Here is a 20,186-nt window from a genome sequence, read left to right as displayed (position 1 = left end):
CCCCCACCCCGCTGACTTCAAGCTGCCAGCACGGAGTCGCTGACGGTGAAGCTGGGAAGGCAGGCACACCAGCCGGGCTGGATGAAGGACTCCAGCGCACCCCTGGGGGAGGCGGCGCGGCCCCAGTCGGGCTCCAGGTCGCCTCCCTCGTCTGGGCACCTGGAGGTCCGGGGAAGGCCGGTGATGCGGGTGGTGACAGGAAGGTGTTAAGGGGCTCCGGGGAGGCTGGGAGAGGGCGGATCAGGGAGGGAGGGAGGGAGACCGGGATCCCAGAGGACCGCCAGTGGGGGCTTGCTGGGAGGGAGGCCCAGAGGCTCCAGGGCCGGGGGTGGGAAGCCGCCTGAGCAATTGTCCTCCTGCCCCACCCATCCGCCTGCATCCTGGTTAATACCCTTTGTTAATCAGAGCTATGGGACAGCCCATCGCGCCCCTACAACTTCACTCAGGATGCGCCTGGTGGCCGTGCTCTGCAGCCTCCAGCTCCCTCTCCTCCCTCCCTGTGGGGGCTCTGGTGCCCAGACTGATACCCTAGAGGGCACGGGGTGCACTGTGAGTCTGCTCCCACCCCTGAGACCCAGAGGAAATCCAGGAAGAGCCCCTAGAGGTGAGCAGGCCCCGGAGTCGCTCAGCAAGTTTATAATCCAACGCTGTGGCCTGTGTTGTGCCATTCCCGTCGGCAGTGAAGGGGGATGGGCAGCAGGCTGGGTTCATACTGTGTGCCACCTTCCCTGCAAAATCCTGCGTCTCCCCTGCTTTGTGGCTCCTTTTCCTCTGGACCACAGAGCCTCATTTTCTAGAAGGACCTCTTGCCCCTCCTGCTCGTGCAGCTGCCCAGCGGGTGATGAGCCAGATGGGTGATGGGCTGGCTCATCCTAGCAAATGGCAAGTCCTGATCATGGAGCCCTGCTCTCCAAACACACGCGCACACGTGGGGCACAGGCCTGGGTTCCCACTGAGCCCCCAGCACTGGGGCCAGGCTCCTGACACAGCCCTGGGGTGCCCTAAGCATCCACCCTCTGCACCGGCTTGGCATGGCGGTGGGGGAGCGATGCCACACTCTCGCTCGAGTCTCTGTGCCAGTGGCCTGGTTTCCGCCTCTGCACCATGACGGCTTGACCCAGAGCCGCCACGGCTCCAGAACAAGATGTGCCAAATGGGCCCAGCACCTGGGAAGGCGCGTAGCTGTGCTCTGTCAGTGCCCTGTATGCAGTCTGGGGAAAGAGCTTGGGGCACCGTGATGGTGGATACAAAACACCACATCTCCATCCTACCGTCCTCCGACTGAAATACTGGCACCCAGGAGCGCGGCTGCAAACCCACGGCCTGATGGCACCTGAGACCCCGCGCCCACGGAAACCACAGGGCCTTCCTTCCACGCTGGGCTCTATACCCCAACTCCAAAATAAAGGTGTGAGCACACCTGACCCAGTGTCTGGTTCTCTCACACATTTGTAAAGAAGCCATAGGTTACGATTTTATATGTTTTCCCCCTTTCGGTAAGTGTATTTCAATAAAATGGTTTCTTTTGTAACCCTATATATTTTGTGCACTGAACACCATTTTTTTTTTTTTTTGAGGGCCACACCCACGGCATATGGAGGTTCCCAGGCTAGGGGTTGAATTGGAGCTGTAGCCGCTGGCCTACCCCACAGCCACAGCAACACCAGATCTGAGCTGTGTCTGCGACCTACACCACAGCTCATGGCAACACCGGATCCTTAACTCACTGATCGGGGCCAGGGATCGAACCTGAGTCCTCATGGATACTAGTTGGGTTCATTTCCACCGAACCATGAGAGGAACTTCCTGAACACCATTTGTGGAGAAGTCCAGGCACCTCACAAATGCTAAGGGGGGTTTGAGGCACAAGAGAGGGTAAAAACGTCTGGCCCAAGGGAACCCCGGGGCCTTCCCGCTCTACTGACCGAGATGCCACCCCCAAGCACAGCATGGAGGCCGGCCGCCAGCCAGAGCCCAGCACCAGTCTCTCAGCCCAGACTCAGCCCCTTCCTGCATCAAGTCAGGCCCAAATCTGAGCTGAAAAGCCCCAAGGGAGGGGATGGATTCTCGCATGATTAAGCCATAATTCCCTCCAAGCTCACTGCACAGAGAGCATAAATAATGTGGCCCATAAATCCTCTTCTTCCACCAGCTTCCCCTGCACCCTGCTCTCCACCTCGCCCAGGGAACCCACTGAGGAGTCTGGCTGCTGGGCCCAGGAAAGGCAGGGGCGGAGCAGGGGTGCTGTCAATCGAGGCCACCACAGGTCCCGACTTCCGGGGCCCCTGCTGAGCTCAAGGCTGCTGGGACCTCTGCAGGAGGGTGAAAGGAGGGGACAGCATGGCCCTGGGGTCAGCAGGGGAGCTGAGCAAGCTGGGGCTGATCACCGCCCCACGATGACTGGTGGTCCTCCACCCCATTTCATGAATCCCCTTGGGCGCGGCCCTGCCCCGAATCCTTGGCTCTGTGTGTTTACGTGTGTGTCTGCACGTGTGTGGAGGTGTCATGCAGAACCAGCACCAGGCTCGGGGCTCCCCTCTGGGCACAGGTGGGGCCGTGGTTAACAGGACACCGGCTGTCCAGGGACCCAGGAGCCAGGAGGCAGAACTAGGGGTGGGACGCTGTCTGTCACCTGTGGCCCCTCTGCAGAGCCTGGAGGCCTGTTCCCCATTAGAACAGAGGGTGGGGCAGGTGGCTGCCAGCTCCTCCCAGGCCTCTTTCAGTGGCTGCTCTTGCTCACTGGCCCTCTCCCCGAGACAGGCAAGTCAGGAGCACTGGGAGGAGGCACTCGGCTCTGAGGGGAAAGGGAGGTGCTTGGGAAAAGCCGGGACCCTCTTCCAGCCAGACCAGTGGGGAAGTGAGAGCAGTGGGGCTGGGAGGCGGAGTGCCAGCCAGAGGCACTGCACCAGGGATGGGCTGGCCACTCACCACCGCCCCCATCTCACAGATGGGTTCTTGGGGCCCGAGCACCTGGCCTGAGGCCACGCAGGTGGGGGCAGGGCCAGGGCGGGTGGGCTTCAGACCCCAGTGTGGGCAACCTGAGGCCCCCTCTGCCTCTGGGAGGAGAAGGAGCCACAGTGGCCTCATGTCCCTGGCCGCAGGAGCCCAGGGCTCGACCAGTGTGAAGCAAGGGGCAGCCGAGCCAGCTGAGCTGTCTGCCTGGGTCCTGGGGCCTGGGGAGCAAGGGCTCCAAGACGCCCGTAGGCTACCAAGGGCAAGGCTGGAGGGAGAAGGCTGAGGACACTGCTGGGAAAGCACTGGGGGAGGGAGGAGGCAAGAGGGGAGGGCCCAGGCCCCGGCCCAGCCTGCTGACCACAGTTACTTGCCAACTCCTAGCAGGGTCGCCTGCAGCTCCCACACTCATTCCGTCCAGTATCTTCACGGCCCTGTTCACCCAGTCAACAACTGCTTGCTGAGCACCTGTCCGGAGATACCAAAGCACGAAACACTGCTCCAGTGCCGAGCTCATGGACGGGCTTTGTGCAGAGATTCTCTGTTGTGATCCAGGCCTCTTCCCACCTCCAAACTCACCCCTGTTCTGGAAGTGTTCGAACACCTCCCCTGGGAAGCCTTCCAGGCTACTCCCACCCCCTGTGAACTCCATTTTGTTCAGCCCCTCCTCCATCCCTCTCTGAGGCTCCCTGAGACGCTGCTGTGAACTTCTAAGTGGGCGGGCACATGTGACATCTTCCTGTACACGTGAGAGTGGACTGGCAGACACCCAGCTCCTACTCAGTGGGACGAAGAGGAAGCTCCCTCCCAGGGCCTTGTGAGGACAAAGCTATGGGACAGCGGCAAGGTGGCCTCAGAAGGAGTACCACGAGAACCCACGCATCCCGACCACCCATCTTAGAGAGCAGTCTTGGGTCACCCTTCCCCAGAGTCCGGGCAGTTGCCTCTGCACCCCCATCATGAGCCCCCTGCAGCACAGCGGCAACCTCGTATCTATTTCCTGCATATTCATTAAGGCATATTAGCATTATTAATGGCCCGTGGGCTTCATTTAGCAAATGGAACAGGATATTAAGCACGGTGCCCAGGACATGAGGTGGGCAGGCAGGGGTGGGGAGGGCAGGACCCACCCTTGGGTGCAGCCTAAGGCCTGCACCCAGCAGCCTCAGGTCCCAAACGTGCCCCCTTCCCTCCCACAGCGCCCTTCTCCGAGTTACTGTGAGCCCTGGGAAGGCAGATTCAGATGAAAATTCACAAAACGCAATTAGGAAGGTAAATTTCCTGGCACTGAAGATTACATAATGCGTCCCACAGCCAAACACCCGCCGGGGGATCCGGGTTGAGAGCTGTGGATTTGCTCATCGGTTCTCTCGTGGGGACATCTGCGGGTTCAGGGCAGTATCTCTGGGAGGGGGGATTTCATGGGGACGGAGCCCCTGGGGCTCACGCCTGGTCAGGTGTGGCCGTGCACGGCGGGGGTCCACAGCCCTCATCCCGTGTCTAGACACTGTGAGGTCCCTGTGTGGGGCTACAGCACGTGTTCCGGGAGCCGTAAGCATTGCAGATTCTTGGGACTTCCTGACCTGGCAACTCAGAATCTGTGACTCAAGGGAACAGCTGCTACTGACGACAAAGCAGAAACAGCCCTGGGATGGTGCCCTGAGTTTGAGCCCAACCTGGTGGGCCTGGGACCCTGGCTCTCGTGGAGGGGGGAAGGTTTCCAGCAGGAGCCAAATTGGGGAGCGGCGGCCTCACCTGGACCCGGAGGGAGCTTCAGATTCTATTGGAGGGACCGTTCTTCCCAGGGACTGAGAGGCCTTGGGGCCCTGGTGGCCAGGGCCTGGGGAGGGGCACTCTCACCCCTGGGCTTGGGCTGGGAGGACATCTGCTTAGGCTCATCATGGGACAATGGCTGTGGGCGGATGGCACTGGAGCCAGAACAGAAATGGGCCTGAAGAGTGGCCGTAGGAGGACCCGGGGTGAGGGCTGGCTTCTGGGCAGGCCCCGGGGAGCGGGGCAGAGCTTGAAAGGGCAGCAGAGACTCTGGCTGATGCCAGGATGCTGGGTGCCCTCCTGAGAATTACGTGGGTGTGGCCCCATCTAACCTTGTCTACAGTGAGGTGGGGACATTAAAGCATGTCCCAAGGGCCCTGACTCCCAAGGTCACAGGCACATCAGTGGCACCACCCGGTCTAGAATCCAGGCTCCCATGGGGGCAGACCGTGCCCTCACCCATTTGTAACTCCAAGCATCTGCTCTGCCCAGGCAGCTGGGGAGACCAGGGCAGAAGGCCAAGTGATCAGACAGCAGCGCTAGACTGAGAAGGGACAGGCTGGTGGCGGTGGGTGGGAGGGCCCGGGGGGGGGCAGGGGTGGAGCCAGCGCTGCCTGAAGCGCTGTCTTCTCTGTAAGACCTGCGGCCCGCAGCCCCACCGGCACCCCTACGGCAGGACCCTGCCCTGTGCCGCCCCCACATCTGTCCCAGGCTCATCTTTGTGCTAGAGCTGGAAGCTGTGCCCTGGCTCAGGTGGCAGCACAGGGACACTGTCTGAGAGGCCTGAACCCCAGACTCATGAAGGCACCCGCACAACAGCAGGAGTAGTGCCTCCAGCAGTGGTTTCTGGGCATTAACGAGGCCAGGCCCCCCCATTACTGGCCTCACCCCAGAAGGTGCTCCCAGTACACTGGGGCCCAGGGCGGGGATTCCCAGTGGCTTGTCCCCATCCCTCCCTGACAGGGTCCCTGTGGGGCCATCTGCTTGTCACTCTCTCCAGGACAGGGTGGACCCACCTCTCTGCTGCTGAGGCAGAAGTGGGACTGAGATGGAAAGGCCTGAGGCTGGGGGCCATGAAAGGCCACAGGGGCGTCCCTCTGCCTCGAGACCGGACTGTGCTGCTACACCCCCTCTTCCAGCTCTTGCCGGAAGGATATGACGCTGCCTCCGCCCTGCTCTGCCTGGTGCCCCCTCCTCAGCTCACATCGGACACTCTGGCATCGCCCACCTGCTCTGCCTGGGAGGCCCTCCCCGACCCTCCCACGTGGACGGCTGTCCTGGCACGTAGTGGGGGGCAAGCCCACTGCATCCCTGCACTCGGAGGGGCTGGAGCTCAGAGACAAAGGAGGCCAGGGGGAGGGAGGGTCCCTGGCCACCGTACCTCCCAGAGGGGACAACCTACACTGGGGGGACGGATCCACCCTGTGCCACTACGACCGAACTCTCCAGGCGCTCAGATCTCCGCCTTTTGCCCAAGCTCTGTCCACTGGGCAGCCGGCCTCGCGTGGCCTGGGAGCGGGGAAGGTGCCGGGCAGCTCGGTGGCCCAAGGGCGGCACTCTCAACCAGGTGCCTGGCCCGGGGGCACCCTTCCTCCCTGTGCATGCAGTCAGGACTGAGGTGTGGGGAGGTGGCCCCCCCGACACGTGCGCCCTCAAACGCCTGTCCTGGGCGGGGACCATTCTCCTCACGGTCCTGAAGCCTGAGCAGACAGTTCTCTGAACCCACTCAACTGACTCACACACTTTGAAAAACATGGTTTCCAAGTGAGACAGGTTGGGGGGTGGGGGGATGCACTGGGGGTTTGGGTTGGAAATGCTATAAAATTTGGTTGTGGTGATCATTATGCAACTATAAATGTAACTGAGTAATAAAAAATGCTATAAAAAGATTAAAAAAATACACTTAAAAGCAAGGTCCTCCCAGGTCAGGGGATCCTGGGAGACGCACGTGCAGCAACAGGTCTCTGAGCTCACCAGTCAGGCCTCCTCCAGGTAACGGGGTCCAGCACCCTCTCCCCTCGCCAGAAGTGCTGCACTTCTGCTCTGAACGCCCGGCCGCAGCCCACAGGGACACACCCTGACACACGCCCACACGTGCATCCCGTGCACACGCACTTCATTCACGTGCCAGGCACTCAGCCCACCCCCAAGGGGGTTCCCACGCAGCCTGGAGCAGGAGCCTCTGCCTTGGCACTGGTGATGCGGGCAGGTGGCTCTCTGGCGGGGCCTCCCCTGCACTGCATGGGGCTCAGCAGCACCCCCGAGCTCCACCTGCGAGGTGCCAGCAGCCCCACCCTCCTCAGCTGGGACAACAAGAGTGCCTCCGACACTGCCACTCACCCCCAGGCCCCCTGACCCAGCTGCCCCAGAGAGCAGCCTGTCACCCAGACATGCCCCGGCCCCTGGCCCCTTGGGCAGGTGCAGCAGCGAGCTGGCTCCGGGCCCCGTCCGGCGCCTGGCTCCTGGAAGAGGCAAGCGGGGATCTCATCTTCAGCTGATTAAATGTCCCTCATTAATGAGTTTCTTTAATTAATGAAGTTTTTGGGTCTGCTCCACTTGCTCTATTCCAGTCACACTCTGCCTCCTCAGCACAAAGCGGGGCCATTTCCTCCCGGGTAATTGAGGAGCGCGGCCGTTCCTGCCGACGCTGCACTTTGCTGACTGCGCCTGTCAACTCGGGGCTGACAACTCCATTTTTAAACATTTCTTCTCCAGGAGCCACGTGCACATGCGTGTGTGCACACACAACTGGGGACATGGCCCCGGCGCCCCCGCTGCCGCCTTCGTCACGGCCGGGCACATGCACGTTCTGCACACCCCCGGGGCTCATCGCCGGGCTACCCAGAGGTGCAGAGGGCAGAGTGCGTGCAAGGCACACTCCCTGCATGCAACATGTCTCTCTCACACATGCACACACACACACTGTATGGTGCATGCACTCAGCACGGCCCTTCTGAGCTCAGGCACCCACATGCCACGTCGCAGCACGTCCAGGGACTGTGTGTTCCCCACACGCCTCGCCCACACACATCCACACAGCACGCGCTCCCACAGTCGGGTCCTCGGCCCGCTCCCACCCGTGTCCACATCCAGGCCTCGGCCATGCACACCGGAAACAACTAGCGTCAGGCAGACCCCGCCCGCCTCCCCAAAAGAAGAGCTGGCCAGGGACGTCAGCAAGCCAGGCCGCCCCATCCCCAGGTCCCCTGGGGTTCACTGACCCTGCCTGGCTGCCACTCACCCAGGTGGCTGCCCAGCCTGCTGTGACTGAGCGCCAGCTTTGGGCTCCAGGGCCTGGAAGGATGATTTACTCCGTTTCATTGGCTCCTGAAAAGCTCCCTGAATTAAAAACATTTATCTTCTGCTCCTGACGGGGACCCTGGATTCCGTACCCACAAGGCTGGGCAGTCAGGCCCACCCACTGTTCTGCAGCCAGGGAGTGGGATGCGCTGCCCTCCTAACGCCCGTGGGTGGGACAGGACAGGACAATTCTTTAGGACCAGGGGGGACCTCTGGCACCAGGATCCAGTCTGGAGAGGCTGTGGTCAGGGCATGATGGAGCGCTCTGCAGTAACGACACTGGAAGGGCAGTCGCGTTGCCCGTGTCCGACTAGGACGTCCTACCAACCCGTCATCCCAGTCAGACAAGGTGGGTGTCATTATCCCCAGAGTTCTAAGGGGGACGCTGAGGCTGAGAGACAGAGGAAGGGTCTCAACAGTCTCGCTCCCGGCGGGCGACAGGGCTGGCTCTGAGCACAGCTCTGCCTGGCTCCCCTGCCCACCCTCCCCAGGTCCACACCCCTGCCAGGCTGCTCTACCGGCCACACACACCCATTTACCACATGCTTCCTCCCCTTCTCTTCACAGGCTCCTCCCCCACACCTGAGAGGCACCTGCTGTTGTCTCCATTTTACAGATGAGCAAATTGAGGCTTGGAGAGCTTACGAGACCTGCCCGGGATCATGCAGCTTGTACACGACAGAACCTCCAGTCTTTGAGCCCCACCCAAGAGCTACCCTGGAGGGTTGAAGCCTCAGCAACGCCCAGTCCCTCCCGGGGCAGCTCCAGGGAGCCCCAGAGCCAAGGGGCCACATCAGCTGGGTGCCAGACACACATCTGCATCTCTGGATGCCCGTGTGGAACTGGGACCTGATGCGTGCTGAGCACCTACCATGCCCTGACACGGTTCCCTACGGTGCACTCAGAGCTGACAATGGCCCGCGGGCATTAGCATCCTCATATTTACAGATGGGGAAACAGGTTCAAAGAGACTGGGCTAAAGCCCTGTAGCTCAGAGAGGCCCGGAGAGTCAGGTCCCAGCCCACCTGCAGCCCAGGCTCCTTTCCCTGGACCGGCACTTCCCAAGGCACATGCTATGGAGCACTAGTCTTCTGGAATGTTCTAGAAATGGCCCCAAGAAGTGCTGCATGAAAGAGAGACGTTTAATGTCATTTCCCAAATGTCTCAGACCCAGAACTCTTCCCCCCCCCCCCCCCGCCAAAGTCTACCAGAAGCCAAGGACTTTGGGAAACAGAGCCAGACACCACCGGGGGCGGGGGGGGGGCTGGTCCCTCAAAAGATGGCTGGCCACTGCTGACAGAGGCAATGCCAAACACCCTGGCTGAATGATGCCAAAGAAGTCCCAGGTGCCTGGGCTGGGGCCGCCCTCCCCTGAGCCTCTTGTGGCAGAGGGTGGGGAGCAGGGGAGTGAAGGAAGAGGCTCTGGAGAGGGCGACTGGCTCTCCGGGGTCAGGTCCCGGACATGACACGCCACGACAGTTCCTGAGGACCCACTGGGTTCGAAGCTCTGAATGGGGGGGCATGGGGGACCCCAGGGACCATCAGGCTCAAAGTAGCTGTGAACACAGGCAAAATCAGGGTGCCAGGCCAGAGAGGATAAGACAGAGCCCCCAGCGTGCAGACCACTGCAGGCTGGGGTGGGACCGAGGGGTCACAAGGCGCTCTGTCCTTTCTGTAATAAACAAGAATGGGTGAAGCTATTCCTAGCATATCTGGAATCAGTAAAAATACAAAAACAGAAACAGGAACCCCCCACCAAAACCCCCAAAAGCAATAAACCAGAAAACTGGAGCGGGCTCCAGTGAATACTTAAGCGTAGGAAACTGTGTTCAGAGCCGCCCGGAGCTCCATCTGCTGTTTGGAGTTACCCGGAGCACAGAGCAGAGGCGGCCACAGAGCTGGCGGGTGGCAGGCAAAGGATCTGCCCAAACGGTGTCTCCTGGGCACCTGACTCTAGCTCGCAGTTTCATCACAAGCAGCCAGGGCTGGATTTCTTCTTTTACAGAGACACAGAAAGGGTGAGGATGGGACCCGAGGTCACACAGCACATCAGCAGGGGAGGGTCAGGAGGCCAGAAGGGTGGGGCTGGGCCTTCTGAGGTGTAAGTACAGCAGAACCAGGGCCATGTGCCGAGGTCACGGCCTGAGCGCCAGTCCTGCTAAGCTGAGGGTCCCTCAGCAAATCCCTCTCTGCTGAAGTTCTGTTTCCTTGTCTGTGAGGCAGGTGTGAGACCAGAGCCCACCTAGGCGGCTGTATGAGACTGGAGGTGTTCATGCAGGGAAGCAGGCAGGGCAGACTTGTGTCCAGGAACTGCCCCAAACTGCGTGATGCTGACTAAACAGGTGAGCGAAGTTCTACCTGTTCTGCCGCCCAGACACCCCGGGAGCGTTGGGGAGCCTGCCTGGCCTCCCCACCTGATCTCAGAGGAAGAAGGACAAACCTGGGAGCAAGAACAGGAGGCACCCTGGAGGAGGGAGCCAGGTTTGTGGGCCCAGGGGTGGGGTTCTTGCCTGGTGTCTTTGAGTTTGTGGGAGGAGAGCGAGGGAAAAAGTTGGAGCTGTTTTCATTTTATGATGCCTTTGAAATACTGTCTGGATCAAGGGAAATTAAATATTGCAGCTTTTAACTGGAGTCACACTGAAAACACAACCTCGCAATAAATAAAAATACGATTTACCACCGTGACACTTTCATTTAACAGGCCCCCCTGTGCACCTCATTTGTAATTATTCCCAAACTCGGTGAAGGATGTCCCCTCCCCAGGGCCCCTCACTGTATCCTCTCCTCCAAAGGACGGGGGGCGGGGAGCCCGCAGGGCGGGGCTGGGCCGGGAGAGGGCACCTTCTGGGCAGGGGGCGGGGGGGTCTGTGAGTGGTTCATTATGACTGAGATTAAGCTGAAAAATCAATTTTTAATTGAATGTATTCTTTGAACAGGCCCTGTTGCCCATGGCTGAGCACTAATGGAATTTCCGTTCTGAGCCGCCCCTTCTCCGTGGGCGTCCACCCTCACCCACCTGCTGACCCCGGCAGGGCTGACCAGGTGGTGGATCGCCCCCCGCTGGGGCAGCAACCTGACTCGGCCCTGGGCTTCCGAGGGCAAGGTGCCACGGCGCTGAGGCTCGTGCAGGTGGGGGTGGGGGGCGGCTGGTGGGGACCACCAGCGGTGGGCGGGAGGACTCCTGGGGTCTTGCGAACAGGCCCAGAGCAGCTGCTTCTTGAGGCAGCCTGGAGCTCTCGCAAGGGGGGAGACGGGCAGGGCTTTCCCAAAGCAGGCTTCTGTTCCATGTTCGGATCCGCACCAAGGGGCAAGCTGGGGGACAGGCGCCATGAGGACCCCGAGAAGTGCAGGTCGCTCTCCCTCACACCCTTGACCCGAGCCTGGGGTAGACCCGGAGCCGAGGTCTATGGTCTGCACCGCCGCCTGCCACCTCCTGGTGTGGCTCTAAGGACTGGTCGACACACGAGGGATGGCATTCTCTAATCTTCCCTTGTGGGCAGCTGCCTGGGACCTGAGCCCCAGGGACGCGGGTCCTGGTGCCTGCACCCTGGAGAGTCCCACACCCCGGGGGAGGGGACCAGCTCTGACCTTTGCTGGGTCGGTTTGCCAGAAGCTCACCCTGTTCTCTACCTCGCTGGCCTCCTTCCCGCACAGGCCACCCAGGGGGTCAGCCCAGCCCTGGGTGCAGTGCCTGGCAGCCAGCATGCCAGCCTTTGACTGTGCTGTTCTGGGGACGGTGGCAAATCAGGTCTCAGGTGTCTCCCTTCTCCCCCGCGAACCCACTTCGACCCTCTTTGCCTCAGGGGTGCCCCTCCACTCCCCGAGACCTATGCCCCTGGGAGGGCCCCAGCCACGGTGCGGGGGTCTCCTTCTGGGCACTGCAACCCTCCACCACTCTGAGTGCCTCGCAGACACAGGCTGGGCCTCGGCTGCCACAGCCGGGGTTCCCTTCCGCCAGGGACACCTCTGCTCCAGCCCACAGGTGACCCACTTAGCCCGTCGGCCGACTCAAATCCACGTGTGGAGGCTCACCGCGGACGGGAAATGGGGGCAGTCGGCCTCCCACACAAGCCCCCTGGCCTGGAAGCCACGGTCAGCTGTGTCCCCAGGGGCTGGACACATTTTTGGTTGGAAGGCATGGCCCTCCTGCAGGAAGCGCTAAGTTCTAAAGACCCCCTCCATTCTTAGTCTACAAGGACCCCCGACTCGGGGCTCCTGTGCTCCCCGCAAGGACGCCAGCGGGGGAGGCGTCTCCTGGCACCCCCATCCCTATTTAACTGTCCTCCAACCTACACAGACCATGGCCCCTGCCCGCCCCATCTTTCCCGTCAGGGACAGGCCCCGAGGGAAGGCTGGATCGCAAGGCACCCTCGAAAGGCTGGGCTACCTATCCCTGGGGCTGGTCCTGCCCATGACACCCCCTGCAGAGAGGACACATCTAAGTGACAGGAGCTGGCACTGGCTGTGAGGAGCTGAGAGTTCTCCCCAGACAGGAATCACCTAGGGCAGGAGGGAGAGGCAATGGGCAGGCAAGCAGCCACAGGCCCGCCCATGCCCTGCTCCTCCTCCAGGCCAGGCCCTCTGGTCCGTAAAGTGGGCAGGGGAGCTGCTTTCCGCCCACTGGGCTGTTACCAGGCTCCCAGGCAGAAGGAGAAGAGCCCACTGTGCCCTCCTTTGGGCCGGTTCTGCCCCGGACCAGGTGCCTCCACAGTAGTCTCTGGGGACTCTCTATGGGTCAACACATCACTGAGTCCCAGAACCAGACGCCTAAGGAAAACCGCTCAGGAGCCCACAGTGTGAGCTGGGGACACAGGTGCTGCCTGCTGGTCACTGAGCTCAGGTGGGGCCCAGCAGGGTGGCCGCTGGCCACGAGGGCAACAATCCCAGCGCCAGCCCACCACTCAGGCCAGGCTGCATGCAGGGGGCCCGTTCTCCCCGCACCTGGGGCTGGCTGGTTTGTGAGTGCGCCCAGCACCACCCTGGGGCACCTTGGCCTGGGAACAGGGCCAGGTATAGCTCATCCCCAAATCCCAGCCCCTCCCGGTGGAGCTTCGCAGCCCCCTTGAATCCAGGGGGCAGTCCTGGTCCCAGCCTGGTGCCCGCTGGTCAGGTGGGATAGCCTGCTGGAAGCCTGCCCTGGCAGCTGTGCTGCCCCCTCTTCAGGCTCAATCGTGTCCCGTGGAAGGGGGCAGGTGGGCAAGTGCCCACGGCAGAATTGGTAGCCCCTGCTGCCAGCCATTGGGCCAGGTGCCAGCATCCCTGTCCCTGTGCCCTCCAGCTTAAGCAAAGCACAGTCAAAATCCTAGCTCACGGACACACCCAGGGAGCCAGACCCCTCCTTCCGGATCCTACAGAGAAAACAAAATAAAATAAAAAGCAGCTCGTGAGTGTGGTCACCCCGGGCTGAGCAGCTGGCAGTGGGTTCCGCCCTCCAGGTGACTGTGGACACTGGCGCCGGCGCCCGTCCAGCCTGAGTGAAGGCGCTGGTTGCCTTTCCATCCTCGGAGATAGGAAGGCCTAGTTCTCAAGGAGTCAGGAGCTGTGGTCACCGGAAGGGGGGTGGCAGTGGTGGTGGCTGTGGGTTTGGTGGAAACGATAAAGTGTTTCAGGGGGTCACAACGTGCAGAGCAGTGGGTGGCCTCCCAGGGGAAGAAGGACAGCAGGCCAGGGCCCCCTTCTGTGGAGGCTTTAAGGGAATTCAGGGCTCCACTCAGGCTCACAGCAGCCTGTGCAGCCCATTTTACCGAAGGGGAAGCCGAGGTGCAGAAACAGTAAGTAACGTGGGAACAGCACAGCTGGGGTTGGAGCCCCAAGTGCTGCAAGTAGCTGAAAGAGGCAGTAAGATCCCCACCCTAAGCATCCTGGGGGCCACTGCACTGCCTGGCCAGGAGGGAGGAAGGCTGGCAAGACCCAGGAGGGCAGGGCATGCAGGCCACCAACCACGTCCCCGACGCGTGTCTGGGCCGGCTCTGTGCCTCCTCGTCCAGGCGTCCGGCCGCACCGCCCGCGACAAGGCAGCAGCTCGTCCTGAGCTCTGACAAGCGCCTTCGATCCAGCCTCTCTCTCATGCTAATGATTGTCAACACGAAACAGAGGCTGTGAAGGGGAAGAAAATTACTCCCTGAAAAGGAATTGACTGATCCCCATCATTTCTCAAGGAATCAGTGACCTGTGAATATTTCATTACCCAAAATACTGCACCATCCATACAAAGCAGCCGCCGCTGCAGTATGGCCGGGAGCTCGGCGGGGCCTGGGTGGCCATGGACCCTGGGGGCTGACCTGGGCGTGAGCCTGGGACCTGGTGAGGGTGGACTTGGCGCTCTGCCTGGCTCTTGCACCTCCGGGCCCCCTGAGACCCGAGGGCTCATCCCGAGCACCAAAAGCTGCGGGCCTGAGGACAGGATGTGCAGTTGCCTTGGCTGCTCTGGGTCTGGGGAGCGGGGACAGCCCACCCTCCTTGCCCCGTGTGCCTGGGGTATCCATCCGGCATCTCCCAAACTTCCCAGCTCCGGGTCTGGAGGCCAGTTTCCTGCCAGCATCCCTCCCAAGCCTCACGGCTGCCTCAACCAGGACTCACTCATGTTCTTCTCCAGGCTTGGCGAGTCTGGTTTAGATGTTTCTAGAAGCTCATGCTGCCCTGCTTCCTGCTGTTGTGGCCTGGAGAAGGGGGGGAAAGTGCTAATGCCGCAGACCCAATGCCAAGATGGGGGTCACCCAGCGCCCCTGAGGGCCTGCCAAGGCCAGGTGGGGCACCTCAGGCTGAACCCCAGAGGACAGGAAAGGCTGGGACCACCCTCCTTGGCATTAAATCACTGCTGAGTTTCTAACATCATGGTGGGTTGAGGGAACAAACCGTCTGGGGCTTTTTACAGGAATTTCAAGGCACTGGAAAAGGATTCATTCAAGAAACAGTGACAGTAAACCCTCTGTGCTCCGGTTCTGGGTGGTTGAGGCCCAAATGCCCAGGGGAAGAAGGACACCAGGCCAGGGCCCCCTTCTGTGGAGGCTTTAAGGGAATTCAGGGCCCTACTGAGGCTCACAGCAGTCTGTGCAGCCCATTTTACGGAAGGGGAAGCTGAGGTGCAGAAACAGTAAGTAACGTGGGAACAGCAGAGCTGGGGTTGGAGCCTGCAGCCACCAACTAGTGACAGGCCACTCTGAAACTAAGAGTCCCTCTAGGGCCTCAAGGGTCCAGCAGCCCCAGGAGAGTGCACGCCCCCAGCCTCGCTGAGGCGTGCACCGGCTGGGCTGTTATCGCTGGGCTTACTGGGCTTCCAGTGGGGGTGGGGGAAGAGGTGGAGACAGCCATCTGGGGATTAGTAGAGCATGGCAGGCAGCATCCCGGCCCCTCCCTGGCAGAGTCCAGTGATAGGGAGCCAGGATGCTTGGTTGGCGACAAGGGGACCAGGGGGGATGTGGGAGAGGAGGAGGGAGCACGTGGGGCTAGACCCGAGCCCAGCCCCGACACCCTCCTGGTGGCTCCATGGCGGGGTAGCTCTGTCTGACCATGAGGGGAGCCACCCTGGGGGAGGACGGGGGATGGACAAGAGGCCAAGGGCGTGGACGGCAGTAGGATGGACTCGGGCTGGTGCACGGAGAAGCTCGAGGCAGCCAGGCGTGTGGACACTGGGAAGCGTGCCTTGGGGGCGTCTGTGGAAAATTCCTCCTGCAGGACCACACATAAGCCTCCTTCCCTGCTGGCCACCAGCCTGGAAGCCGGAGCCCCCATGCTCCTCAGGGGGCCAGGGGAGCGGAGGCGGCCTGTGAGCTCGCTTGAGCCTTCTCCCACCCTGCTGGACCCCAACCCCTGCTCCCAGCCGGGGCGCTGAGTCGCTGAGCAGGGTTGGGCTGCTGACAAAGGGGCCTACGGCTCTCCAGGACAGGCCGGTCCTGCAGGGTAATGGGGCAGGATGGCCGCCATCTGTCACTGCACTGAGCTGCCACTGCGCATCTCCGCAGGCCCGGGCAAGTGGACAGAGACGGGCGGCCAGCCCCCTCCTCGTGGGATGGGCAGGCATCACAAGCAGACAGTCTGTGCCCATAGCGGGGTTCACATTCAGTACTGGGGTGGAGGGCAGGGTGCATTTTCTTGGGCGCAGACAAGGAGGGGCTCTTGGAAGCCTGGTGTCACCTGAGACAAGGGTGGCCAGGACCAGCCCTTATGGTCAGGATGAGAAAGCCCAAAGGACGGGGGAGGCTGTGGGCACCTGGCCGCCGGACAGTGTGGAGCAGCAGCCACCCTCCGGGAGACTGAGGCCGGGGCCTGCAGGGGTCAGAATGAGCCCTGGGGGCCCTCACACATGGGCGTCGAGGACACAGGCCAGATGGGGTGCGGCAAGGGTAGAGGGGGGTGTGGAGAGAAGCCCTGGAGTGGGGCTCCCCAGGGAGAGGAGGCAGTGGGGCCCAGGGTCCCCAGGTAGGAAGGGGATCCGAAGACGGGGGGGTCTGAGTGGGGGGTGGTTAGGGAGAAACCGCGGCTGCTGGGCCTGGGCGTGCACGCAGCAGAGGCAGGGCTGCGCTCTCATCAAGCCCGACTCGCTCCATCTGCAACCCCCAGACCCTCAGGTCGGCTCCCGCAGCCTGATGGCAGTTCTTGCAGTGTCTCAGGGACACCCCTGCTCCATGAGCACTGCTTAGGACAGGAGGCAGCTGGTCCTCCTGTCCCCTCCCTCAGTGGCCAAGCTGGCTGTGGGCCATGGGGGTGGTGAGGCCCCCTGAATTTGGGACAGCTGGCCACCTCCTGGGCCATCAGGAACCAGAGCAACAGCACCTCCCCCACCAACCTTCCAGAGCTGGGGCGCGGCAGAGGAGCCCTGGGGATGGACAGGCTCTCTGAGTAGCGGTGGGACCTCAGGCCCTTACTCCCCCTGAGTCTCAGTGTCCCCATCTGCATGGTGGCAAGGACAAAGGCTCACTTCCCGGGAGAAGTTACTGTGCCCCCTGGGAGACCTGTCCCCGCAAAGTGCCAGGCCACTGCCAGGGCGTGTTGCCACCCCACTGCGGCCCCACTTGTCCCTCTGCTCGGCTGGGCACCTGGACACTTGGGACAGCAATAAAGTCTTGACGGGGAGCAGGGGTGCCGGCCAGGAAGTTCCCTTGCCAGGGTCTGGATCTGGTTCTCACTCTCCCAGTAACGCAGACGAGGACACAGGGGGCAGCCCGGGAGCAGCAGAGCCCCAGACTGCCCCCTCATCTCCTGCCCAGGGGAGGTTGTCAGGGACACGGAGACGGACAAGACTGGAGCACCAGAAGCCCTCCAGAGGGCCATCCCGGAGGGCCGGAGGGTCAGGAAGGGCTGGCTGGCGGGTGGGACTCGGAGTCGTGGGACCTGGGGAAAGGTCTTGCTGGTTGAGACCACAGGCACCAGGAGGGGAGAAGGGAGGGAGGACAAGAGGACCTAACACAGGAGTTCCCGTCGTGGCGCAGTGGTTAACGAATCCGACTAGGAACCATGAGGTTGCGGGTTCGATCCCTGGCCTGGCTCAGTGGGTTAAGGATCCGGCGTAGCCGTGAGCCGTGGTGTAGGTTGCAGACGCGGCTTGGATCCCGCGTTGCTGTGGCTCTGGCGTAGGCCGGTGGCTACAGCTCCGATTAGACCCCTAGCCTGGGAACCTCCATATGCTGCGGGTGGGGCCCTAGAAAAGGCAAAAAAAAAAAAAAAAAAAAAAAAAAAGAGGACCTAACAGAGTCTGGAGGCGGAGGGCAGGGAGGCCAGGAGCTCCCACCCACTACCCCCCAACATCTGGTGGGCTATGGCTGGTGTCAGCTGAAAGTCCAGGGGTGCCCACAGGGTTCAGGATGCTGGGCCGAGGGGACCGCAAGCCCAGAGGGCTCTGTCCCTGCAGGGTCCCGGCCCATGGGGCCTGACCACCCCCGAGGGGACCCCTTCCAGGCAGACCCCGCTCAGTCGCCCTGAAGCCAGACAGCCTCTGATTCCATCCAGAAAATACAGAAGCTGCCTCCAGATAAATCAAGGCGCTGCACCAGCTGCTGGCGGTGAGAAGGAGGCCAAGGACGCTGCAGGAGGGGCACCGCCAGCGAGGGTGGCCAAGGCGGAGAGAACACTTTCCGGCTGGACAGAGGACCACCCCCGATGCGGGAGGGGGGCCGGCAGCCCTGCACACGAGGGATGGGGGGCATGTCACGAGCTACCTCCAGACAGAGGCCTCCGACGGGAGAGGCAGAGGGACCCCCAAAGTGGGGGAGGGGATGGAAAAACGTGATGGCCCCGTCAGGAAAAAAGGGGGGGATTCAAAGTGAGCCAGGGCAGAGCTGAGGCAGGGAGGGTGGTGGAAGGAGAGCAGAACCAGCATCCAGAGGCAAGGCAGATGGCAGAGGCTCGGGGGCTTGTCCCGACGGCTTTCGGCGAGAGAACAGGTCCCGCTTCTGGACTCTGCCGCATTCCTCCGTTACTCACATGGCCTGTTTACTGCCCCACATCTGCAGCCCTGGCTGTGCCCGAGAGTCTGGCCCTTCTCCACAGAGTGTGTCAGGGGTGGAGGGGGCCTGCCGTCCAGCACATGCATGCACGCACGCCCTGCTCACTCCCCGAAGTGCAGAGAAGGGCATCTGGCCCCGAGGCTCTCATCCCAGCCCCATCCCAAGTCTGTCAACAGCTCACCCGGGTCCCGGCTGAGCCCTGCCCGGCCCTGCAGACCCTCCCACATGCGGAACCGCAGACCCCTGGGATCCTGGACCAGGCTGGGTGCGGTGCTGGGCACAGAGTGTGAGAGAAGGGCCAGAAGCAGCACCCCCAAGTCACCCCCTTTCCCTGCTCTCGTCTGGCCGAGATGTGCCAGGGTGTGGTCAGGGAGGCGAAGGGTATGGGGCCTCCTAGAATTGTCAGAGGAACTTCGTACCTAATTGAAAGAATTTCCGAATCCCCTCAGCTGGGAAATTTCCTCCACGAGAAGACCGTTTTTGGAGCTGGCAGGGAAGCAGCCCAGCTAAGCTCCCGGAACAGGGGCGGAGGCTCCAGAATGACAGAGGTGGCTCAAGCGGACAGACTCTTGGCAATCACCGTGGGCCAGTGCTTCTCAGAGCCCAGAGGGGCAGAGGGGCTTGCTGGAGGACACACAGCGGTTAACTAGCGAGAACGTCGGGCACCCACATTTCCGGTCCGGCACTATTTTCCCTCTGCTTCCTCCCGATTTTTATTTGTTGCACAAGCATTACAGATGCAGGAAAAGAATATAGAAAAGAAAAAGAATCACTTGCAATCCTAGAATCTTAACCCCAGGGCGTGATTTTCCAACCCCCTCACCCTGTCCTTGCCAATGGGCCTCCACGTTCCTGCCACCTTGGGATGGTGGACGTTGGTATTCTGCTTCTGCCGAGGCTGCCCTGTCCTCTTCCACAGCACCCCTGCCCCTCGGCAAGGACCCCTCAGGCTGGACCCGATCTCAGGCTGCTGCCTCTGTGCAGTCCTCCGTGACCACTGCAGACCCCAACTGGCCTGACTTCAGCTCCCACAGCAGCCACGGAGGAGGCAAAACGAGGCACACACGGAACACCTAAAACCTCTGAATGATTTCATCTCCCTCTTTGCAGACAGGGCATATTCTTGCCCCTGGCCCACAGGGCTCTGCTGGTATCCACCCTGCCTCTCTTTCCAGCCCTGCCTTGTGCACCTGACTCCAGCTGCTGGAGTCTTCTTTCAGTTCTTTGGACACAACAAGGTCCCTCTGCCTCAAGGCTCCGTACATGCTGTTCCTTGTGCCTATAATGCTGTTCCCTTCAGGCTTCCCACACCTAGCTTCTGTCAGTCCTTCAGCTTAAAAGCCATCCCTTTGGAGCTGACCTCCATGACCACTCCATCTAAAGTCCCCCTCACTGTCAGCCTCCATCTCCGGACCGTGTTCTCACAGCACGAGGCTGACTTGCAAATCTTGTCTTAGTTTCTTGTCGATTGTCTCCGTGCCCAGGAGAGAGCAAGCCCATGAGGGCAGGGACCGTGGGAGGGCGCACTGAGGAGTGAGGGCTTCACACTGCTCAGCTGGCAAGTGGCAGGGCCTCCCCCATGTCCACCTCAGAACAAGCACCAGTGTCACCTGAATACTTCCGTATCACCTATGTGCAGGTGCACGCACACGTACGGGGCACAGGGCGCCCCACTCGTGCTCTCAGGCCCAAGGTGGCCTGTTCCCCAGTCCTCTGTGG

At 61.5% G+C, this 20,186-nt stretch overlaps 1 long non-coding RNA gene across 1 annotated transcript in view; it reads right to left on the bottom strand.

Annotated features, from left to right (window-relative positions):
• LOC106505381 overlaps nucleotides 3,331-20,186 on the bottom strand; it is a 396,508-nt gene continuing 379,652 nt past the window's right edge. Inside the window, exon 5 of the long non-coding RNA XR_002336944.1 lies at nucleotides 3,331-3,420. This is a non-coding gene — a long non-coding RNA (uncharacterized LOC106505381). The remainder of the gene's footprint in view (nucleotides 3,421-20,186) is intronic.

This window comes from Sus scrofa, chromosome 12, assembly GCF_000003025.6.
Source record: "Sus scrofa isolate TJ Tabasco breed Duroc chromosome 12, Sscrofa11.1, whole genome shotgun sequence".
Classification (NCBI taxonomy): Eukaryota; Metazoa; Chordata; class Mammalia; order Artiodactyla; family Suidae; genus Sus; species Sus scrofa.
This window is presented reverse-complemented; position numbering and strand designations above follow the sequence as displayed.